The 26,248-nt window shown below is 41.7% G+C and overlaps 1 protein-coding gene across 1 annotated transcript in view; it reads right to left on the bottom strand.

Moving 5' to 3' along the window:
* Positions 1-26,248, bottom strand: part of CENPP (centromere protein P) — a 281,077-nt gene that overhangs the window by 162,085 nt on the left and 92,744 nt on the right. The window lies entirely within an intron of this gene.

Here is a 26,248-nt window from a genome sequence, read left to right as displayed (position 1 = left end):
AGGTTTGGGTTGGGTTATCATTATTCTGCTTGTTCTGCTCATTTCCAGCAGATGCTAGGAAGTGGTGGAAGTCCTAAGCCAGTGTCTATGGTTAGGGATGGAATGGGTGTGGGCAAACAAACAAACAAAAATCTGTTATACCAACCAGCCCAGACGACTGAACTGGTTCATGTTCAGACCAAACTCTGCCAGCCAGTTCGTGCACACCCCTAGTATGTGTTTGCCTATAAACCTCCCTACAAACGTGGCAATATATCTTTGCTTTCTGCATTCGCTATACTTGCCACTCTTGCTGTCTGTGCACTCACGTGGCCCCTACCATTAGAGTCAGCGCCCCATGCTGCCTCATGCTTGAGCCATCTATTTAGGATCCCCCTAACTAGATGCAGGTAGCTATGACAAATGCTTTTTCTCTTTCTTTCACCCTAAATTCTCTTCTCCTTCCCAGTATGGTAGCCTGGTACCATGCCTCAAGAATAAGCACCCCCTTTTTTTTTCTTTTTTCTGGCATTCTGTATCCCCATGATCCCTCATTAAACAACTCTTTGTTTTCAAGATCAAGTGTCTTGCTGTTGATCGGTTTGTGCCCATGTGATGCTGATTTCCCACATCTGAACAAAGCATAGTCATGGAACGTGATAGCTGACATGTGTCCACGTGCAGACCTCTTAACAAACAGCTTGAAACAATGTAGTATTTTTGTTTTGTTTTTAGCTTTTACTTCATTTTTCATTTGAAAGCTCAACTCAGGCAGAATTTGTACATGCTATGAGTAAATGTTTGAGACAACATCTCAAATCTCTATGCTCCAGTGAACTGTTGTATCTATATAACAAAAAAAGTTTTATATTTCCCTGGGATGGGATGGAAGTAGTTACACTTCAAAGCAGTTTACTAAAATGTAGTTTGACTAGTAGATTGAACTACTTTTTGAGATAGTAGCTGTAGTTACTGTTAAAGTAATTAATGCCCATCAATGCACAATTATTTGTCAGTGTTGCTCTATGGTGCACATCCAGGCCCCAATAATGACAAACTGGAAGAACTGGGGCCACTTTATTGATTACATTTTCAAAGAACATGCAACGAGGAACATACTCCTACAAAGAGGAAAGTGGTCACACACACACCACCATGAGGGTCAGCCTCATAAGAACGACTGCCCAGAATAGGGCAAAGGACTGGGTGTTGATTCAGCCTGGTTCCAGGAATGGACATCACCACAACTGCAAGGTGTATCCCCCCCCCCGAGGGAGGGAGGCCAGCCAGCCCCACCCAAATCAGGCCGCAAAACACTGAGTGGTGGGCGTAGCCAGCCTCCAAGTAGGGGCAGATCCCAGCCCAAGGGCCGCAAGACCTGCAAGGGTTGTTCCTCGGCTTCCCACTCACCTTAATCAGTCCTCCAGTCAAACACCAATACAGAACAACCTAACCTAACCCGCACTCTTCTGCAAAATGATCAAACATCTAGACAATGAAACCCTACCAGGAGAATCAGTGAGAAGCAGGCAAAAAAAAGCCACCCCAAAAGAACTGACCAAAAAAATTCCTACTTGGCCCCCAAAAGGCAACCGGATAACCCTCACTGAAACGGGGTGGGTGGGCGGAGGTCTTGCCCAAGAACAACTGAGAATGAGTGAAGAGAGCTGGCCGCTTATGCAGCGACTCCCCTGCTCCCATTAGACAGCCACCATCACGTGCCTGGGGAACAAAATGGCAGCCCCCCGCCTTATCACAAAGTGCGGTAGCAGGGAGTGGTTGAAGTAACATCTTAAGTAAGGGATTCATGAAACAACCTATTACTCCAATCGAGGCAGTAAAGGGGTGGGGGTGGGGAAATCCAAAAGAATACCAATATACACTTCCTCAGAATGGCACAATTTAGGTTCATTTTGTTACTAGCTCTAAAATTAATATAGCCATAACTACCAAAACACAGTGATCTACATCCAGTCTAGTGCTTTGCTAGTGTAATGCAGTTGCACAATGATGTTATTCAAAGAAAGAAATGTTTATTCCAAACTAGTTTTTGCACTTGAGGGTGTTAACAAGTTGCACATGTTACACAGCCTTGTAGAAGAAAATCTTCCACTAGCAATTACCAGCAATTACACAACTTCATACAGCTCCACAAACTTAAATGCATGCAAATTCTCTCATTCTGCTAACACCACAAACAACACTAGTCTGAAAGATACCCAGTACCATCACAATCCACTCCACTTAGGATAGTACAATTATATCTTAAGACTAACTATGGCACATTTTCCATTAATCATCCTGTTATTGATTGTAAGTCTCCTGCTCTCCAGCTAGACCAAATTTCCCAATAGTTGAGATCTTAAAACTGGCAACCATTATATGACTGTGTTCAGGTATGGTCACTAACAAGTATATTTACATGAGCATACTATTCTACTTGTTCCTTTAGTCCACCCCCCCTTTCCCCCCTCCAAAATGCCAGGAAATATCATTAAAAACATTGTTTCATAAATTAGCATAATTTCATCCAACTAAAATTTGAATTCCTAATATTTATAAACTACACATAAATGCATATCCAAAATGCTGTTAGATTCATGAGTGTCCTGTGTGTGAACTATGGATGTAACTTTGATATTGTTTATCTTCAACTTAATTCAAAACAATTACTTGGTCCCACCACAAGATGGCAGTTCAAACCTGACAAATCCAGGACAATTTTAAAGAGAAAAATGTACACAAGTATCTGTAAAATGAAGGACACAAATATTAGGTATTGTCACAAAGCAATTTGATATATAGAATAAGGAACAGATTCAGAGTTATGAAGATTTAGGAAAAGAGTTGGTAACAGCCTTTAGAACAAAACACAGGTTCCATGTGGACAATCTACAATGACAAATCCACAAGATAGTAGTTGGAGAACACCATAACAAAATAAAACTGCTAATTTGTTTTGTTGGTCTTGGATGGGGCCACGCTGTCAGGTCTTGCCCTGAGACCAGCCTAACGACTGTCCCATTCCTTTATATGAAGGAGCGTCCTCCTCCTCTGAGGAGGAGGAACCACCACACTCCAGCAACCAGGTAATGGGCATCCTGAACTTGCTGCTTCCAGAAGCCCCGGCACCTACCCAGGGACGCCAAGATGTCCCCAGCTTGGAGGCGGCCCTGGAAACAGATCTGATGCCAGCTCCTCAGTCGCCCATGATCTGCCCCACACCCGTCCAAACCCTTGAAGAGCCCGACTCAGCTTCTGGGTATGAGGCAGCTTTTCAGAGCCCCACTGTCAATCCAACCCTGCAGCTGCCACCTGCTACACCCCAGCCCCCTAGGGGTGCCTTGCCCAGTTCTCCAAGCCACTGGTACCAACGTACCCAAGAGTCACTGCATGCAAGGTGGAGGAGCGCATGCCTGGCTGCAAAGCAGCTACCACCAGATTAGTCTCCTCAGGAGGAGTTGTAACAAACCACAGAAGGGTTACCCATGAGGAAGGTTTGCACCAGCACAGGCAGGAAATGGTCATGGTCCTTTCCTGGTCTATTGAAGCCTCTCCAGTTCTTTCAGATGCTGCTAGAAGCAACAGCTCTCCTACAGCTGCTGAGCCACAGGCTGCTATCTTGTTCCCCAGCTCTGTTACCGTTTCTACAGCCTTCTGATCTCTGCTCCCAGAATCTCTGCTCCTCGTGCCCAAGCAATGAGGTGCCTGCTGCTGCTACTAAACTTGTCCAACCCACACCTTTGTGCCTCCTGGAGTCCTTCAACCTGTGCAGGAGTGTAGACGAGTCTTCTCCCTTGACTGAAGCCTGATGCATGACACATTTCCTCTGAAAGTCAAAGTCTGCAGCTTAGGGGTGCTTCTAGACCTGTCCTTGGAGGGGAAGGTGGTGAGAGTGTGCAGAAGTGATTTTTACCAGTTACGGCTGGTACAGCAGCTATGACCCTACTTGGAGAAGTCAGACCTGATCTCAGTCACTCATGCTTCAGTGACATCTAGATTGCACTACTGTAATGTCCTTAAAGGCAGTTTGGAAACTTCATCTGGTCCAGAATGCTGCTGTAAGGTTGCTTGTGGGCACTAGTTGCGTCACGAGTAATACACCTATCCTGCAGCAGCTTCGCTGGTTACCAGTGCACTTCTGGGCTAGAAAGCCCCGTCAGACTGCATTCTCCCAAATGAACCTGCCAAGGTCCTCCACTTGACAGTAGAAGAACCCTGCCACTGATATCTCCTCTGCCACTGCCTCCACTGCCTGAATTTTAAAAGGTAAAAGGAAGCCTTTCTCCCATCCACCCCATCCCACATTTACTGGGAATGCCCTGTACTTGTAAAGGGGGATCCTAGCTGGATTCCCCTTTACAAGTACATAGGAACATAGGAAGCTGTCATATACTGAGTCAGACCATAGGTCCATCTAGCTCAGTACTGTCTGCACAGAATGGCAGTGACTTCTCCAAGGTTGCAGGCAGGAATCTCTTTCAGCCCTATCTTGGAGATGTCAGGGAGGGAACTTGGAACGTAGATGCTCTTCCCAGAGCAGCTCCATCCCCTGTGGGGAATATCTTACAGTGCAAACACTTCTAGTCTCCCTTTCATATGCAACCAGGGCGGACCCTGCTTAGCTTAAGGGAACAAGTCATGCTTGTTACCACAAGACCAGCTCTCCTCTTGGAGGAGAGGAGACCCACACACACACACCAGCCCACAAACCAGTTCGATGGCCAAACCAGACAGGACCCATTTCAGTCGAACTTGGTCTGGATTCCAACTGAAGCGGCCTAACATCCCTAGCATCTTCACATAGGTATGTATCAATGTTATTGTAGAGGAAATAAGGGAGGTAAGGAGGAGAGCTGGTCTTGTGGTAGCAAGCATGACTTGTCCCCTTATCTAAGCAGGGTCCATCCTGGTTGCATATGAATGGGAGACTAGATGTATGAGCACTGTAAGATATTCCCCTTAGGGGATGGAGCTGTTCTGGGAAGAGCATCTAGGTTCCAAGTTCCCTCCCTGGCATCTCAAAGATAGGGTTGAGAGAGATTCCTGCCTGCAACCTTGGAGAAGCGGCTGCCAGTCTGTGTAGACAATACTGAGCTAGATGGACCAATGGTCTGACTCAGTATATGGCAGCTTAATATGTTCCTAAAACAACAGTTCATCCACAACTCCTTTGTACAACTGTCTCAAGATTTACTACATGGCACTATGACTGACATCTAGACTAAGTTACTCATGAGTAGTCCCACTGAAAATAGGACAAGTTGACTACTTTGTCCATTAATTTTATGGGAATACTCATGAATAATTTAGCCTATATTTAGACAATGTTATGTTGTTCGTTTGGCTGACAAAGGGCCTGAAGATTCTAAAACATGATGATTCTCCATGAAGTCAAAGTCCAGATTTAGAAAGGTGATTTGATCGAGCTGATGTATACTTGGCCTTGATATGAGCTAAAAGAGTCACTATTTGAAGCTGGAAAATGGAAGCCACCTTTGCAGTATATTTACATCAAGGTTAATGATAATTTCCAGATATTTTCAAGGGTTCTCATGACAGCAAGAACAGCCTCCTATTCTTCTTGCCTGTTCCAAACTGGGAGAATGGACTAGCTCAGTTTTGCTGTTTTCTGAACCTCTTCAAAATCCAGTGCAGTGCCAGAGCTCTCACACACCCAGACTCACCTCCAGACTGGAATGATGGGCTCTCATAAGACAAAAAGGTGCTCTCACCAAAGGCAAACACAATTGTGGGCCCTTGCTTTGCAGAACATGATGGAAGCACAGTTTTGCTCCTAACTGTGAATGAGCACTTCCATCTTTCTGCAACATCCTGATGTTTTCCTAGCATATTACTTCATAACGGGGGGCAGGGGCAGAGGAGAGAAAATCCAAACCACCACTCAATATGCAGTCCAAGCACTAGTTTAAACTAGTATTTTAGCATGAAGGTTAGTTGGCAGGGTGTGGGTGTGGGAGAGAATATTGTTCAGATCAGCCCACTAATGTAGAAATAAAGTAAAGTTAAAGTTGTGCCGTTGAGTCGATGTCAACACCTGGCGATCACAGAGCCATATCGTTTTCTTTGGCAGAATACAGGAAGGGTTTACCACTGCCATCTCCTGTGCAGTATGAGATGATGCCTTTCAGCATCTTCCTGTATTGCTGCTGCCCGATATAGATGCGGAGATTCAAACCAGCAACCTCTTGCTCCCTAGGCAAGTTACTTTCCCAATGTGCCATTAGGTGGCTAATGTAGAAATAATGCCATGGATATATAGTTCCTTCTAGGGAGCACCACCAAAAGTACGTTGCATAACAAACATCCTCAGTACTGTGATGAGCACTATTTATTTATTTATTGCATTTATATTCTGCTCCATCCAAACAGCTCTGGGCGGTACACAACAATATAAAACCTACAAATCAATCCTTTTAAAAACAATCATTACAGAACAATTAAAAAACAGCATAAAACCATTAACAATTAAAGCATTTAAAACAGTTTTAAAACCCTGGAAAGCCAGGCCAAACAGGGCTCTTCTGAGAGCCAACAATGAACTCAAACTATGGATTTCTGCCGGGAGTGCATTCCACAGCCCAGAAGCACCTACAGAGAAGGCCACCTGTGCGTCACCACCAGACGTACCAGTGGTAAATGGAGATGGACCTCCTCAGATGGAGCTTAATTATGCAGTGGGGATCATACAGAAGGCACTCTCTAAGGTAACCTGGACCTAAGCCGTTCAGGGCTTTAAAGGTAATAACCAGCACTTTGTATTTTGCCCAGAAACATATCGGCAGCCAGTACAACTGTTTTAAAACAGGCATAATATGGTCCGGGTTACCCCAGAAACCAATCTGGTTTCCACATTTTGAACTAACTCAAGTTTCCAAACTACGTACAAAGCAGGGGCGTAACAAGGCTGGAGTGGGCCCAGAGACAAAATTTTAAAACGGGCCCCTCGCTGATACACACACACACACACACAACATGTGACTTGCCTCTGGGGGGGGCCTCGAGGCGTGGGGGCCCCCAGGCAGCCGCCTCCCCTTGCCTAATAGTAGATACGCCCCTGGTTCAAAGGGAGCCTCATGTAGAGTGCATTGCAATAGTCGAGCCTGGAGGTTACCAGCTGATGCAACACTGTTTTAAGGTTGTCCTCTTCAAGGAATGGGTACAGCTGTCAAATCAGCAGAAGCTGGTAGAAAGCACTCTTGGGCATAGCCTCCACCTGAGATACTAAGGTGAGGCTTGGGTCTAGGAGCACCCCCAAGCTGCTCCTTCTGGGGGAGTATAACCCCATCCAGCACAGGAAGATCTAACTCATCCCTCAAATTCTGAGCCCCTACAATGAGCACCTCCGTCTTGCTTGGATTCGGTTTCAATTTGCTAACCCTAATCCAGCCCATTACTGCCCATTACATGTGATGATGGTCACCAATTTAGATGTTTTAAAAGGGGATTAGCCACAGTATTAGGAGGGCATGGCGCTGAACCCCAGGTGCTAGAGAACACCAGTAGGATGAGGCAGTTGCCTTATTTTCCCCGCTGGCAGGTTTCCCAGATGCATCTGATTGGCCGTTGTGTGAGGCAGGATGGTGGACTGGATGGGCCTTTGGACCACGGTTCCCTCTAAGGCAGGGCTTCTCAACCTGTGGGTCCCCAGATGTAATTAGACTTCAACTCCCATAATTCCCAACCAAAGGCCACTGGGGCTGGGGATTATGGGAGCTGAAGTCCAATAACATCTGGGGACCCACACGTTGAGAAGCCCTGCTCTAAGGCATGTGCACGTGCACATGCTCACAAGTTTTTGGATGTCTGCTCAGTTCATTTTCAATCCCACTCAGGTTGAATCAGGAAGGCCTAATTCTGAATGCACATGCACACACACTGCCTTGATACTGCCGTCTAGAACAAAACTAATTCCACACAGAGATGAAAAAAAATTAGAGGGACCACTGCTTTGGACTGATCCAGCAGGGCTTTTCTTATGTTAACAATGAAAAGAATCAGCAAACAAGATTCAAAAAACACAGAACAAAATAGAACAAGGGGGAGGGGCAACTGAAACCAGCCTTACAGGGTACAGTTTCTCTTGGCTGAGCTATGGATATATTTATTTATTTATTTATTTTACATTTTATATCCCGCTCTTCCTCCAAGGAGCCCAGAACGGTGTACTACATACTTAGGTTTCTCTTCACAACAACCCTGTGAAGTAGGTTAGGCTGAGGGAAAGTGACTGGCCCAGAGTCACCCAGCTAGTTTCATGGCTGAATGGGGATTTGAACTCAGGTCTCCCCGGTCCTAGTCCAGCACTCTAACCACTACACCACGCTGGCTCTCTTCCTTTTTGAGTTATGTAGAATAATTTCATGGAGAAATACCATATTGTGTTCACTACAACAAATAGAATAGTGTAACGTGTTATTGGCTAGGTTTCTACCACTCATAAACAATCCCTTTAGGGAAAAACAAGTTTCTCATTCCAGAAAGAGAGTGGGAAGAAAGATGCCAAGGGCTGCCACATTCCTGCAAGAAGAGTAAGAACAGTACTGTTTCTGAAAAAAGGGCTAGTTATCCTTTTGAGGTTTTCAAATTATGGTGGAGATCAGGAAAGGAGACCTTGAATTGTGCATCTGCAATTGGCCAACCAAAAGTAGTATGAAAAATATGCACAATTAACATTTCTACCATAGTAAACCATAAATCTATTTGTATATAAAGGGTGTTGTTGCATACCACAAAAGGATGCAACTGAAATATACTTGGGATACATGTATTAATCTGCATCATTAATTGGGTAGCAACAAATCATGGAAGTGTTTTATGCTGTTTTATTTTAAAATAGGTTTTATCGATCAATGCCTTATCTCTTAACACGAGTAACCAATCTCTTACCATTTACTCTAACAAGTTCAGCACTAGCAAACACCAAGCACACATGCATGCATGCATGCCCACCACAAAACAGGAGAACTTCTGTTCAGGGTTTTAGCAAGCATGGGACAAAAACCTTGTAATGCTGTTTGGGGCTTACAAAGGACACCTTTCTTCTTTTCTATTGGCTCAGTTCATATGTCATTCAGAACTTTAAGTAAACAAAGCTTTCCAAAATAAAATGAAAACAGTGCTTCAGATGATTAGCAACCTCAGCTTGTTTCTTGTAACCATGGTGTGAAAGTGGCCTGTCTCCTGTATTCACCTCCCAGAAAGAGCCCATGCAAAATCCCAGGCTGCCTTGCTCTGCCCTGCTCCTGCCAAGCCCTCACCTGTCACCCACTTCCCAACCACTGGTCCCAGCTGCAAAGGGGTTAGGGCTTGCCTAAAACAAGCTCCCTAAGCTCCTTCCACCTACCCACTTTCAGAGTTTTCCTAGATGCTCTCAGGTCCCTAACATAGGGGAGATTCTCATGATCAACAAAAATCAGGCTAGCAGAGGCTAGCCCAATTTTTTTGACCATAAGAACCACCGGGCTCACAGCCAAGCCCGGTGGTTCTTGAGCGGGTAACCCAATCGAGAACCCCTGTTAAAAAGCAGGTTTGCGCAGCAAGTGCTCCAGCAAACCTGCATTTTAGGATCATGAGTAGCCACGGCACGCCTTCGCGCCGTGCCTACTCATGAGTAGACCCCTGGCCGGGTGACGAAAAATCACCTCCCGGCTCCGAGGGTCTCCCCAGTATGCCTTGCGCGCTCGCGCAGGGCATACTGGGGCTTGCAGGGGCCATGCGGCCCCCGCTTTCCCCATCCCCCACCGGCTCCGTCACAGACTCAGCAACCGTGTGGGCGGCTGATCTGGCCGCCCAGGGCTCCCTGCCCGCTCGTCGCTTAGCCCGCTCTCCCCGCAGTTGTTACAAAAGCGGGTCTCATGGATCGTGAGACCCGCATCATAGTTGTCCATTTCCCCAGCTGGTCTGGGCTGGTGTCTGTATGAGCAGCTGTGAGGGAAGAATCAAAGACACAAACTATGATTGTGCATTTTGACATAATATAGAACTAAGGTTAAGTGTAACCTAGGTACACAAGCCAAATTCAAACTTAAGGGTCATATCTTGGTTAGACAGCCATAAATAAACTGCAGTTAGTGCCATGGCGTAGGTTCAGACGATAAAAGCAACTTAGGTTACATAAGATAAACTGAGGTTCTGTATGATGTCTGAACTGACCCATTGAACTGTGGCTTTGACCCAGCCACAGCCCACACAAACTACAACATGGGGATTATGGAATGTATTAGTTTTGGCAGGGCAATTCTTATAATGTTTGAAAATAAAACAAACAAACAGACATGTTTTCCCACATAAAATAAGACCAGAGTTAGAAGGAGCTGCTGCCTTTTGTTTGAGGGTTGAAAATGCAGGTACCCAACTTCAAGTTTGCTAAAATTTTGTTTTTCTATGGGCAGCTCTCAGTTTTGTCCTGGTGAAAAACCAAAAAATGACAATGAGTTTGAACCTTGAAGATCCCGCTGCAAATGATGCAAATCTTTATGCCCACAAAAATCCATAGATCCTGGAAGACCAAAGAGCCATTTGGAGGTAGTGGGAGAATAAACATTTCTTTTGTACCCAGAGAGGAACTCAGCCATACAAGTTTACTACTAGAGGGTCTAGTATTGCACACCATAATTTTAGGAATATTATAATGTCTGTTTGTTGAGTCACTGTGGTATACCTGGCCACACAGCATTGGGCATGCACAGCAGCCTCCAAAATGACCACCTCCATAGCCTAGGATGGCCGAAAACCATCCGAACTGGGCAATTTGTGACTAAATGGAGGTCAAGGTGGGAAGGGAACCTATCCACACACCCACAGCCATGGACAAGCCCTCGGAGCAGTGGCAGTGAGTTTTATTACTTTTTAAAAAAAGTTTATTATTATTTTTAATTAAATGAACTCCTGAACCCAAAATGGGGGTTGTTCGGTCCAGAATCGTGCTGAAGGAGCCAATTCGCTCGGAGGTGGTTCGATATTGAACCAGCCGTGTTCAATGTCGAATGGGTTTGAATTCAAACTCATTCACACATCGCTAAACAGTACTATGATTAATCCTTCAACTACACTACTTGCCAGGAGCCAGACACCAAAACAAATTGTTCATATTGGCTGATGTGACTAAAGGGTAATCAATTACAAAATCATTGAAGAGATGAGTTCAGAGAAGTTACCAATTCTACAGTGAACTACAGACCTGCAGGAGCAGGATTGTATCCCAATAGCTTAATCATTAACAACAGATTACAATAAACTTAATAGTTACATGAAATGTGGTAGTTACAACCACATTGCTCTTTGGTTCCCTCCTACACATTTTTCAAATAATGCAAAATTATTGTTTTTAGTTAATTTTTAAAATAAAAGGTTGAGTAATAGGTTGCTAGAGAATAAACAGAAGGGACATTACCGCTACTGACAAATATAAGAGGGGCAGATCTTTAAGTAGCATGGTAATATTTTTTTTCTCATTCTAAATTATTACTGTATATATTTTAAAACTATAATTACTCAATGAAAAGAAGTTGAGAATGCTTCTTGCACTCATCTGTGTTTTGTGTTCAGTTTAGTTTAGGAATCTGCTTTCTATTTGTTTCTGGGAAGACTCTAGGTTTGAGAACAAAGCTGCTAACAGGAAACATATGGAAAAGTTCTGCAGTAAGTGAACAACTGGCTTCAACTCCAAATGCCACGTATCACATTCCAATGTCTCAAACAATCTAGGAAGAAGCTTGTAACATTTACCTTACATGTTCAGTCATCCAAAAGCACACACATCATGTGAATTTTAAAAGGTTTATAAGCAAAGATTCTAAAAGAATTAACTGAGTTGTAAGTAGACAACGCTGGTAAAATTATTCAGATACTCACTTTCAATTAACTTGTTGGCCAGCATAAACCTTGAAAAGGATCTCATGAAAATTAGCTCAACAACATGAGCTGCCAGAACTCAGACTTGCTGCAGTTTGTTTACAAAATGTGAACATATTGGTACAAATGTAATTTAAGAGTTATTAACTGTAATGCTGCTGGGTTTGGGATTGATAGCTTCTATAATTTAATGTCCTCATGAAAAGTATGCACAATAAACCAAACACAGAACATGGTCACAACCCATGTTACTACTAATCAATAGCCATAATGATTTTCACAAAAGAGAAATGGAGAAGGGCCCGTTCACACATGCTTCTATCCTATCTTCCACAACATCATTCTCCAGCAGGAATGTTCAGAAGTACAAGAAAGATTAAAGAAACCATTACAATCCTGTGTAGCCACATATACATATATTACTGGCTTGCAAAAGAGAAGTTGCACCTGGTTATTTGCAGGAATGCACTGGACAATGATTATACAATAATTTGGCACTAGCACTTGTGTGAAATGGCCCAGAGCTAATTATATATAATATTAATGTAAAACAGCCTATGAGGTGCAGGGGTAGAAACAACTATAAATTTCCTGCTAGTGAATTACTCAGTAATAAATGGCAACATCGTCATGCATTCTTTAAAGCACAGACAGATACATGGCAGTCTTTAATGCCACAGATCGGTTACAGAGAGAGAGAGAGAGAGAGAGAGAGAGAGAGAGAGAGAGAGAGAGAGAGAGAGCGCGCGCACAGGTAGTGTTTCAAATTGTTAACAAAATGTGAATTTTGCAACTGGGAACCAAATTAAAATCTGCATTCCATATAGAAAAAAAAGTTGGTGATCAAACGAGAATACTTTTGAATCTGAATGTCAGCTAGCACTTACCACAGAACACAAGAATTTCAATAGGTTTTTATTTGAAACTATCCTATTTTCCTCCCCTATTTAAAGTGACCATTTGAGAAATACTCCTCCATATCAATACGGGAGGCCCTTGATTATTGCAGGGGTTATGTTATCTGCTACAACCATGAATGGTGAAACCAAAATAACTGAAACTTTGCATCTTTGGGAATGATGGGGCTAGGTTCATCAGTACACAAAAAGTGCTTTAAAATGGGGGAAACGGGGGAAACGGGAAGAACAGAAATAAGGGTACAGCACTGTACTTTGGCCACTCCAGCTCCTCCAGTAATCCCGCCCCAAACCTCTGTATTCTGCTAAAAAAAATAAGAAATTGGGTATATATAGCCCAACCACAAATAGCCGAAACTGTGAATGGAGAACCCGCAATAATTAAGGGTCTCCTGTATGCATATCAAGGATCTGTTCTTTTTAATCTTTTGATTGTACAGAACCCTTTCATTCCAAGTATCTAAGAAGAAAATACAGTTTTATTCAAAATAAAAAATGCAATATTTTACATATTGAAATTTGAGTGGATGGGGGGGGGAGAATTACAAATGATATAGCTAGCATCGATATAAAAAACAAATAGGTATCTATTTTTCCTGTGCTTTCTATTTTTCCTTGTGGTGATGATCTTCCCTGCTTCAGGCAGTGTCAAACTTTGCAATGAGTTCTTGCTTTCTGTGCTGCTTTTTAATACCCCTATCCACACACACACACACACACACACACACACACACACACACTTAATTTGTTTCTTATCTGATGTTGTTTACATTTTGCTAGGCTCTGGTGAGCTAGGGCATAAAGCAGGGCTGCTCAACTTCGGCCCTCCTGCAGACGTTGGCCTACAACTCCCATAATCCCTGACTACTGGCCACTTTGATTGAGGATGATGGGAGTTTTTAGTCCAAAAAAAGCTAGGGGGCCTAAGCTGAGCAGGCCTGGCATAAAGCAATCATTTTGGAGTGAAACAAGAATTCTGGAGTTAGAACATAAAACAATCATTCTTTGAGCTGCAAAACAGGAAGAAGGGGAAGGCAGAGTAGGGAGAGCCCAGAATCAGCAATCACCTAAGGCTGAGTCGGAAGTTATAAAATCGCACCACTGCAGCCATGCACAGCGACGTGAAGGGAGAGGAAGTCCCGCCTCCACTGTGTCAATCACTCTTGCGCCCTGCTGTGCGAGGATCATTCCAGCCTCACAATCACGGAAGCACCCAGCATCACGTTTAAGACTCTGCCTGCTTCAGGCAAGCAATCACAGAGTATCCACCATCACGGGTAGAGCTCTTCTCTCTTCAGATAATCACCACTGTAAGCATGAGGAGCAGGGCGCAAGGGTGACTGACACAGCAGAGGTGGGACTTCCTCCCTCTTTGTGCCGCTGTACATGTCTGAATCAGGCTCTAAATAGTGGAATTAGGAAGCATTTTCACAGTGGTAGAAGTAAGCATTTTATTTTGCAAACAGTCACTCTTCCTTTGCTGTGAGCTGCAAAATCAAATACAGCTACACCATAGTTCCCACAGCTGGAAGCATATCACACACCCCCCCACAAAAACTCCCTACCACATTACACACCATCTGCAAGGGTCCTACCTGATAAATCAAAGCAACTTTAACCCGAATCCATATATATGGATGCATTCACACACCCTACATATTATCTGGGTTCAAACTGTGCAACTCCCAGCATTATTCACCAACCAGAAAATGAGACCAAAAAAAGTCCTTACAGGCCAGATGTGTAACTCACTATGTCTTGGCTTCAAATCTTAGTTTATTTCAAGTAAGTAGGTTAGAATAAATCAAATCTGTTCATTTGGATGTCACGACCAGTCTTGGTTGTTTTAATCCAAATCAGATGTAAACTCTCACATGGGCAAGGGGGAAGCACATGTTCTCAAAGCTCAGGAAGCAAACACCAGTTTTTAACCAAGTTTCCACATCTATTTTAGCCAGTCCAACATTTAGGACCATGGTAACCATAATTGACACTTTGCTTTTAGAATCAAGCAGCTAGCTTATATGACTACAAAATTCACCTTTTTAACATGAGGGAATCTGAAATCACCCAGTAGAAGCAGCCACTTTGACAATACTTATAATATTTACTTGTGATATTCTTCATTACTGTTTTCAGGAGTTTAAATGATTAGATTTCTGTTAAAGTATTTCACTTACGAAGAGAGAATGTACTTACTTCCTACTCATGATGCTGAGGCAGCTTACAATATGCACCCAGGCATCTCCTTCTCCTGAAGAAAAGAGTGACCCAATCCAACACTCTTGGTTGTCCTCCATGGAACAAATATTCTCACAATTATCAGCAAGACAAGTTTCCCAAGTTCTCCACCCCATACCTATTTTTCTTGCTGTTTTATACCCTAAGTTACATGATACATATTACTTGTAACTCGTCCCATCTTGTTGTCATTTTCCTTCTCCCATCTAAATAAGATTCACTACTCTACACAGCAGAGTGCCTATGTCCTCCATCACTTTTAATCTGAGTTGCATCAGAAAGTTTCCTCACTTTCTGCTGCTTCCCTGACAAGAGCATAGACTTCCACATAGATTACCCTGGATTCCCTACAATCTCAGAGCTCCACAGAACGCCAACATACAGGTGAAACTCGGAAAATTAGAATATCATGCAAAAGTCCATTAATTTCAGTAATGCAAATTAAAAGTGAAACTGATATATGAGACAGATGCATTACATGCAAAGCGAGATAAGTCAAGCCTTAATCTGTTATAATTGTGATGATCATGGCGTACAGCTCATGAAAACCTCAAATCCACAATCTCAGAAAAATTAGAATATTACATGGAACCAAGAAGACAAGGATTGAAGAATAGAACAATATCGGACCTCTGAAAAGTATACAGTGTACTGTGCTTGATTGGCCAGCAAACTCGCCTGACCTGACCTCATAGAGAATCTATGGGGCATTGCCAAGAGAAGGATGAGAGACATGAGACCAAACAATGCAGAATTGCTGAAGGCCACTAATGAAGCATCCTGGTCTTCCATAATACCTCATCAGTGCCACAGGCTGATAGCATCCATGCCACGCCGCATTGAGGCAGTAATTGCTGCAAAAGGGGCCCAAACCAAGTACGGAATACATATGCATGCTTATACTTTTCAGAGGTCCGATATTGTTCTGTTCTTCAATCCTTGTCTTATTGGTTCCATGTAATATTCTAATTTTCTGAGATTGTGGATTTGGGGTTTTCATGAGCTGTACGCCATGATCATCACAATTATAACAAATTAAGGCTTGACTTATCTCGTTTTGCATGTAATGCATCTGTCTCATATATCAGTTTCACCTTTTAATTTGCATTACTGAAATTAATGGACTTTTGCACGATATTCTAATTTTCCGAGTTTCACCTGTATTCATGGCTGATTTAGTGTATCACTTATTCAATTTCTGTACCCAAAAGCTTTCCCATTACTTGTGAAACATTAATGACATCATCTGGACCAATGAGCAGGAGGCCTACAGAAATTCCAAAGAACTTCAACAACTTTACATCACCACCACCCTGAGCCTGAACTTCAGACAAGTTTATTTTCAGCATATTTCCATACAACCTGAGCCATTTTGGAAGGGCGGTATACAAAATAAATAAATAAATAAATAAATTAATTAATTAATAACAACAACTACATGATTAACCTATAAGCACCACCCTATACTAGAAACCTATAAGCCACTACACATACTTACATGGTTGAAGCTTTCACCCAGAACATACCATACAATCCACTGTCTATATCCAGGTCCTACAATATAATTATATTTTTTCATTTTTTCAGCTCAAATAGAGAGTCACATTTGAAGAATTTACAACAGGCATTCTTAAAAACAAAACACTCACCCAATGACGTGAAAAAGCAATTGACAGGACTAGACTGGTACCTTGTGACAACCTACTACAGATTCTTAAGTGGACCACCACTGATTGTCATCTGTAGCTCCCAACTAAAACCAATGGATCTCTCCAAGAAGCATATTTCCAAGCTGAACATGCTCTGAGGCAAAGCCAATCTAATCAAGAGGCACAGTGAGGTAGCTACCTCAGGGTGTGATTGGCAAGGTGGCAGAGACACCCTGCTTCAGTTGCCTCTACTAGTCATCTCACTGCAGCCCTTTACCTGGCAGTGTTGGTAGTGTCACCATCACTCTGTCTTCTCTCATCCCTGACTTTTGAAAAAGCAGAAGGCAGGGAACTGGATGTGGAAAAAAGTATGAAGAGTACAGCGAAAGCCCACCAGTCTATTTTTCCACACTTCCTTTTGCTTAGTGTTCACTGCCATTTCCATGACTTTTAAAAAGTCAGAGAGCAGGAGGAGAAGATAGAGTGGCAGTAGGACCAGCTGTTGAGGGAAGGAAATTGAAGAGAGAAGAAAGAGAAAGACTGGCAAGGGGGTGGGGGAAAGAGACCTAGAAAGCACCGTAGTGCATTCCGCACACCACTAAGGATGGAGTGGGATGGTGGCACCTCACCATATTATTTTAGTGTGGTTTGGGCTTGGTCCAGGCCTATTTGGGAGAGTGAAGTGGAGAAAGTTAGAACTTTACCTTTGCCATTAATTGATCATTATCTTGTCTGGATTAATTGATCATTATCTTGTCTGGATTCTTCCCTTTCCCATCATTGTTGCAAGACCAATTAAACTGGTTCCTTCTTCAACAACAACATTTATATACCACTTTCCAACAAAGGTTTTCAAGGCAGTTTACATAGAGAAATAACAAATAAATAAATAAGATGGCTCCCTGTCCCCGAAGTGCTCACAATCTAAAAAGAAACACCAGCAACAGTCACTGGAGGTACTGTGCTGGGGGTGGATTTGGGGGTGGTTTCAAAACTGGCTTTTGGAAGATTTAACTATTTCTTTGGGAGATTTAACAATTTATGCAAATAGTTTGCTTTATATGCTGACCAAGTTATTCACAAAAAGGTAACTTCAAGACATAACCTGAAAACCAGGAGTTAGAGTTAACAAGACACAGGAGACAAGTATTTATTTATTTACTGAATTTATATACTGCCTAATATCGAAATCTCTAGGCGGTGACTAAATATGATTGAATATGGATTGAATATGGTGAAAAACTCATTCTTAATTCAGCCAAACAGGTTGCATTTGAAGCTAAATTGTTGTACTAGAATGGATGTACAGAAACCACAGTTGTAGTAGCAGTGTAGAAATCTTTTCTTCCTTCACTACTGCCTTTCGAACTGCCAAGTGTCATCCAAAGAAGGTGTTACAAGTGTTCAGCAGGCTATTAATCCTCACCATGTCAGACTGTATACTCAGAAATAAAGATGCCAAGAGCTTGCTGTGAAACACTACATACTTTCCAGCTTCAACAAATAATATATAATTTAATCCAGAAGAGTTATTGGCCATCTCTTCTTTACTTTGCCTGGATCAGTCCATTTCCAATTTTGGCAGGTTGCTTAGTGAGATATAAGCAGCCCCAGGTGCTTTAGATACATGTGCATCATGGTTGGTCAAGGTTAGCTGAGAGAGACTTGAGCGATGTTTAGGAAAAGATGTAAAATATTGCTTGTAGAGGTGTTGATATCAGTTCTGATAAAGGTTCTGTTGATGACCTTCAACTATAAAACTGTTATTCATTTCCCCTGTGGATGAAGATGGGGACACCTGCTTCCAGTGTAGCTCCAGCGCTTCTCAGATAAGTACTAGAGAAAGATTGCATCATTAGTTGAGCTTCCAGTTTGGTCAGGGTACTGAGTCCTATCGTTCACTTTAGTGGGCTATTTTTAGCTGTAAAGCAAGTAAAGTGTGCCGTCGAGTCAGTGTTGACTCCTGGCAACCACAGAGCCCTGTGGCTGTCTTTGGTAGAATACAGGAGGGGTTTACCATTGCAATCTCCCATGAGGTATGAAATAATGCCTTTCTGCATCCTCCTATATAGTTGCTGCCCGATATAGGTGTTTCTCATAGTCTGGGAAACATACCAGCAGGGATTCAAACCAACAACCTCAGGCTTGCTAGTCAAATCATTTCCCCGCTGCGGCATTAGGTGGCTATCTTTAGGTGTATTCGTGGGAAAATAATAGGCTGAGATGCCTATTAGCCATCTCAGCTACATTTCATACAGTTTCCCATCTAACACAGGGCTGAAAAGTTCCACACTATGTTGGGACCACTCCATAAACTCCAATGGAATCTCATTGCTACAGCCTAAGTAGAAGACTTCCAGAACTCACCATTTGCTTTCTCTGTTTCCCCATCCCTTTTCTGTGACAGCAGCATCACAAATTAAATGCATTTTTATGCACTTAATTCCATGTGGTTGGATTGTGACCAGTGTGTTTCAATAAAGCAAGTCCACACATTCCACTGTTAATCATAAAATGTCTATGGTTGTTTATAAGTGTGCATGTTGTGCACTGCCTGTATATACCTGCAGCATAAGTTAACCATGGAAAATATTGAGTAACCAGAAGCAACAAGAACTCAAATAATGTTTGTACTTGGGTGAATTAGCTCTACAATTGAGCTTACAATTCAAGGGTAAAATATTGATCAATTAAACAATTCCGAGGAAATGCAGATTGTTTAAGTGCCTTTGTTAAAAAAAATGGACAGTAACCTATTTTCATCAGATTTTCAGGCAGTAAACATACTGAACATACATAAGAACTGGCACTGATAGTAAAACAAACAGAGTTTGATGGATGATGCTAAGAATAAACTTCAGCCACCCCTTCATGTGAAGGAAATTCCTGCCACACCTCAAACCAAAAATTAGAGAAAGAGATCTAAGCCACATAATTTTACTAGGGTAAAAGTATACCCTCATTTGAACAAATCATTCAGTGCAACAAGGAACACAATTTTAAACTTCTCCACAGCCCTTTGCAACACATTATATTTTGTCAAGTGCTTCAAATCCATTTACAATCATTATGGATTTTAAGGGGATCACCAACTGACTCTTTCTAAAGTGCATGGCACAATCATTGGCTGAAAACTACCAAATAATTTATCATCAGGTAGGAACTTAACTGTTTCAAGTTCTTTTATTTAAATTAGTGATAATATGTTTAAATCTATCAAAGAACTAACTCTGATTTATATACATTTAGTGTATTTTCTCAATCCCAATTCATCCACTAATATTTGTTATGTAATTTTATTCTTGATAACATTCATTGGAACTCTTCTATGCAGAATTTTTAATTCAAAGAAGATACATTGTTAGATCTTCCTACCATGCAGCAATTGTAAATCATTTATATATTTGAATTTTAATTATAGGTAAATTTTTAAATTTTAGTTGGTTAGGTGTAGAATTTTAAGTATGGATATTCCTTAAGATATACCTATGCAAAATGCTCGCAGAAAAATAAATTGCACGTAACAGAAAATTATACAAGATTGGATAGTATCTTATATTCAGTTTACAGTCCAGTCATATGCTCCTGTACAACAGAACACATAAACTGAAGCTAGGCTTCCAGCTTATTTTCTGCTTTGCTGAAGCACTGCGACAGCCATTTTTCATGCTCGGGTACAATAGTGTTGAGGGTTCTGATGGTGCCAGTATTTGGAGGCAGCACCTGTGTAGTCTTTCCAAAAACTTCACATACAAGAGAGTTTTTTGGGTTTGTTTTTTTTAAGAGAGATAGACTAGTGGTACAGAAGGTGGTGACATTAATACCCCTTGCACATTATCCTAATGGCTGTCAAATCAACCAACTCCATTAATGTGGCACAATATTCTGCTAGAATGGTATTGCAGCATGGTTGGTTGGAAAATAAACAGGACCGAGCTGCATGGCAGTGCTTCACTTGTCTTGTAAAGATTCTGCAGCATGGTTGGTTGGAAAAGACAAACAGGACAGAGCTGCATGGCATTGCTTCACTTGCCTTGCAAAGATTCTGTACAAGCCTTTGTCTGCATTTCCATCATTCAAATGAGGAAGAATCAAGCAATTAATCTGTAATTTTGGAATTAATAATCTCATCTAGTAGCTCAATGAGATTTTCTGCCAATGTCATACAGTGTTTCAGGGTTTTAAAAAACATTTATTTAATGCATTTCATTTTTTTAAAAATGAATTTGAGTTCAGAAAAACTAGGTTGCATATGAGGAAGCATGAGAACTGGGAAATATACATTGAGATACACAAGGCTAATAATCTGAGGCCAAATCTAGATAAGGAAAACATGAGGCAGCTGGATTTGACATGAGGGAGGGTGTGGGTGAACAGTCTCTCCAGTAATTAAGCTTCAGAAGGAAGAAGAAGTATCTTTTCCCTCCTGCTTTAAGTAAGCGATACAGAAAAGTAAGCATTTAACCTCATTTTCTTAGCAGTTTTTGGAAAGATGGGGATATTAAAGTGAAGTAAAGAGAAAGATAACGTAACTAGGGAGAAAATGAGCAAATTGCTGGAAGAACAGGGTTCCTTGGTAGTAATGGTATAGTCAGTGGATTGGTGGAGAGAAAAGGCGGCTTAGAAAATGATGTGGTTACATTATGAAAAAACTATTTCTTAAAACATGTTTTGAAAGAATTCCCTAATATTGCCATCACAAAAAGTTGCAAGAACAAAGCCTATGCAAATGTTGCCAAAGTGGAATTTAGCCAGCTTTTAAAGAACAGTTTATTGGATTTGTACATCAACTTTCTGTGATCTCAACAACTGGATTCAAAAGACATTTTAACATTGTATACCATCTTTGCATATCTTTCTTGTTTACTGTTTTATTATGTAAACAAGTACAATGCACATTTACATTGAAGAGTAAAGGAAGATCAATTTAATTATTAGTGTGGTCCCTAAACATTTCTAGATTATTTTTTCCATCTGTTCTCTCATTTTGATTGTTTCATACCCTTTAACACTGAGAGAGGACTACAAGCCTTGGACCCATTCTTGACATTTAAGGCAAGAACAAATCCTTTGTAATATTTGGCAATGAAAACAGCTAACCACACAACATTGTACTTTTATACTAAACATGGATCTGAGCTTGACATTTTAAAAACTTAATTAGAGTACACAATCATATATCATAATATTTGGTCTTATAGCGATATCAGATTATGCTATTGTTTCCTGGTCAATTTCAATTTTATTAGCATGGGTCCTCAAATTAATTGTAGATTGAGCAGTCATTTTTGACTAAGGAAAGACTTTTATTTTAGTGATTTCTAATGTCAAGGAAATTTCAGCAAGCTTTAGATTATTTTATAAAATTCTTTCATTGAGAAAAGTTGTTCAAAGTAAGAATAAAAGAGAACAATAAGATCATAAGTGTGAAACAGATCATGCAGTCTATTTTGTTACGCCTACTGTTGAAATCTAAGGGGGAAAGCATCAAAATGAACTCCTTGCACATGCAGAAAGCATATTTCTGCACCATTTCATTAATTATGCAGAGAGCTATGAAAAGGTTTGCACATCTCAAGTGTAAGTTGCTCCTCAGTCTGCAGTTATTTCCACAATGTCATCATGACACTTGATAAAGTCTTCTGTGCAAACAGAAAAACCCATGCTCACAAAGATATCATCATCTAAACTCAGCAATGGGGAAAGCAGCAGGGGCAAGAAGGAGGAAATAGGGTAACAATATGTACCGTACCTTTGTATGAGCAAATGTAGTTATATATACTTAAAATTTGATTGTAATTAGGAATGTGGATTAAGGAATTAAGATAAAGGCTACCTGGAAAGGTTGAAAAGGGATTGCAACACAAAGAGGGATGGCCCTATGTATTTATGGATTTTTCTCAGGTTGGCAACTTTTCTAAACTGCAATATGGGGATTTTTCTGTATCTTTTAATGAGGAGGAAAGTGGCTGGGAGGGGGAGTGATGCCACAACCAGCAAAAATAATTTAAAAGACAGCCAATAAAATCAGACTGCAATGAACAGGAGGAAGAACTAATTAACATTTTGAACAGGTAGCAAAAGTCTCAAACCATGAACTTCTGAAGTAAGAGATGAGTTATTGGAGACAGATATTGAGGCCTCTGAAGGGGAAGAAGAAATAGTGAGTTGTGTCTGCAGCTTGGCCAACCAGGAAATGCAAACAGAAACAGAGCTCATTTAATTAAATTGTGGCAAAAATTCAACAAAACCAGAGCTCCCAATCTCAAATCTTACAGTGCTGAGTTTCTCTTTAACTTTGAACATGAATGAAAAAATTGAGTCCATGGCAAAATCAGCCAGTGAGGCTTTTGAAATGGGAATCACATTAGAAAGGAAAATTAAGAAATTAAAAGCCAGAGAAGATTAACTCCACAGTAAGTTCAAAGATTGTTGCAGAGACCTTCAGTTAGAAAGCCTTCTAGAATCTTTCCTTAAAGATTTTTGTTTACCTACAAGACAGCCAGAACCAGAGTCACAGAACAGGTTTTCAGTACTGGAGCAGTTACCACACTTGCTCATTTTTGTGCATTCTACTCATGTGTGTAACTATACTTTGAGACCAAAATGGGGGGGGGGGGGAGTTAGTCAAAACCAAACTTGCAAGCATGAACAACAAACAGATCGCAGTCCAGACCACTGCAGGACAACATGAGGGTACCCCAGAGAAGCGAGTAGACTCAGAGGGAAGACTTTTGAAAACAAATAGTTTATTTCAGTAGAAGGCAGGCAGATATACCATGTAAGAATTTGGCAATCTCAGTGCACTCTTGGTGTGCAGGGAATGAAAGCAACTCCCAAGGAGAGAGGGAGGGGTAAAGGATAGAGGCTTGGTTAGTCAGGCAGCTGTGAGTGGCACCAAAATTTCAGGGCTAAGGCACGCCACATACCAATAGGTAGCAAAAGACAATACTGGTTCCAAGGCAGTCAAGTACAAGGGTTAGCTCATAGCAAGACCACAAAAGGAATGTCCAGCATCAGCTATTGACTCCACAGTCCAAGTTTCCAATTCTAGGCAGTAATCAGTCTAGCACTACAGCACATACAACTTCCCTGGGGATTGAGGTGGGCAGGATCTCAAACACGTGAGGGGAGGAAAGGAGGAAAGAAGATTGCTTGGATTAACCTTCTTGAGTTCATAGCTGAGGGGCAGCAGAGGTAAGCGAGTGCGTTCATTGAGCACTGACTGGGTGGCTTCCCAGGGCAGATATAGGGTGGGGAAATTAATAGAACAAAAGTGGGGGAATCTTCTGGCTCATGATGTAGTGGAAATGTTTGGATGGGGATGGTCGAATCTCAAGCAAAAGGACTATTGTACCAAATCTCAGTAGTTTCCAAGAAGTTGCCTTGATGTTTCCAGGAATCATCTTTTTCAAGACCTCTGGTTTTGCTTTGCCATGAACTCCAGCTTCATTAGTTGTGCAAGGAATTCAGGATGGATGTTTTGTCTTTTTAGGTTGCTTGCACTGGCTCAATTTGCATGTAACAGTTGTTTGATCAAAATGGAAGCTACCTTCCTCCCAGCATCAAAAGCTTATCTATGCACATATTTTGCTTAGGTCAGAAGCCAAAGTTTCCAGGACAAGGGGGAGGCCAGCTGGCCATAGAACTTTAAATCTAGCAATATAGATTCAGTACTTTAAATCTAGCAATCTAAACTCCTGAGTGCTAGAGCTACAAAAGATATTTTGAGGATGGCATCTCAAACATCAGAAAAATTTGATTGAAGTTTTCCAAGATGTTGCCCAAGAGATAATGGTTAGAAGGCATTTATAATATAGCTGGTGATCAAAAGACTTAGTACTGTGAGCATTAGATATAGGTGGAATTTTCTTCAAGCCTGTAGTTAGCCTAAATGTTTGGGGGGGGTGTGCCAAAAAAAAGTAGGGGGCCAGTTTTTACCATCTTAATTGCTCTCCATTATATTACAATACAGCAGTTCAGAAATTATTTCTTTGTAAAAAACTTGGGGGAGGACCAGAAAAAAATCAGACTGGCTATTTTCTTTTCTACCCACTGCTCCATGGAAGACACAACAACTGGACAGTGTTTAACCTGCAAGTGCAAAAATACATCCCTGGACCAGAATGATGCTGTGAAACCTAGATTCCTGCTCAGTGAGGGAAGTGACAACTGGGAGCTCCCAGATCCAAGAGGAATAATAAGTCTCAGCTTAAACAACCAAGTATTGCAGCTCTAAGATTAAAACCTAAACTCATTGACCCATTTGGATCCTTGCTATACTCCATAGCTAAAGAATAATTTTGTGTACTAGAATAGGTTTTCATGAATAAGTCTCATGAAAAAGCTGGAGGGATGTACATCATCATAGTAGTCCTATGCTAGGCAAAGACAAGGCACTGTGAGAAGCTTACTACCTAACCAAATACAATTCTAAGGACCTTTATGTATCTTCTGGCTTAGAGAAATGTATCACACCATTAGAAACTACATCCAAGGGACCAAATGGGATGCATCCCAAGTAAACAGTTTTCAAATAATATCTTCAGGACCCATATTATTGCTAATATAGTTATTGTTTTCACTTCTCTGCCTCCAAGCAAGGCAGAGAAAGAAGCACCCAGCCAGCCATTGAACAAAGGACTGACTGGGAAGGAGCAGAAGAGGTGCTGAGAGTCCCCTCTTCCCAGGATTGGCCATGTGCCCTGCATCGCCATGCTGATGCAGGGAGATGTGGCCAGTATCTCCCACTGCCAGCTGGCACTTCATTCAAACATTGACTGGGTACTTTCTTTCTCTGCCTTGCTCTGAGCAATTCTCTGCCTTGCTCAAAGAGAAAGAAACACCCAGTTTGAACGAAGCACTGTCCGGGAAGGCGTAGGAGGGGCTGCACAGCCTCTCTTCTCTACCGCCCCCCCTCACACGTCTGACGCTGATCCATGAGGTGTGGTTGGCATGCACACTAGTGTGCACGCAACATCAATGGAAGTAAGGGAGCTACTGGCAGGAGCTCATCCCCTGGCCACTGAGAGATGAGCTCCTGCCAGTGGCCCCTGAATACAATCATTCTTTTGGTCTTTATCATCTTACCTACAAAGATTCCTCTCTCACACTGCACTTTCTTATCTGTCCTCATCCCATGCCACCATCTCTTTGAACCCGAGCTCTACGCTGCCCTATTTCCTTATACCCCTTTCCCCACACATTTTTCTAGTCCTCAGCATATACCACTGTATAATTTCTCAGGTTCCTTGAGCCAGTATGAGGTTTCATCAAATTCTCAGCTTTTACAGAAGCTAGACTATGGATGTTCTATTTGCTGGTAGTTTTCTTCGTTGAGCTACTGGAAAAAAAGGTGGAATAAAATGTCATATGTTAACTACGTTTGCTCATGTCAGTATAATTCCCTTATTTATTTATTTATTTTTATCATTGAAAGCAAATCACATTAAATCTTTGAGGCAGTTGGTTATTTTTACATGGTATCTTAGAGATGGGTCACATTAACCATAGTTGCACTTGCCAACGTGGCAAAACGCTTCTTTTCTAGAAAATGCACTTCTGCTTTCCTCCCTTTCCACTAGA

This window comes from Hemicordylus capensis, chromosome 2 (genome assembly GCF_027244095.1).
Source record: "Hemicordylus capensis ecotype Gifberg chromosome 2, rHemCap1.1.pri, whole genome shotgun sequence".
NCBI lineage: Eukaryota > Metazoa > Chordata > Lepidosauria > Squamata > Cordylidae > Hemicordylus > Hemicordylus capensis.
Note: the sequence above shows the minus strand (reverse complement) of the source record. Positions and strands in the feature narration are given on the sequence as shown.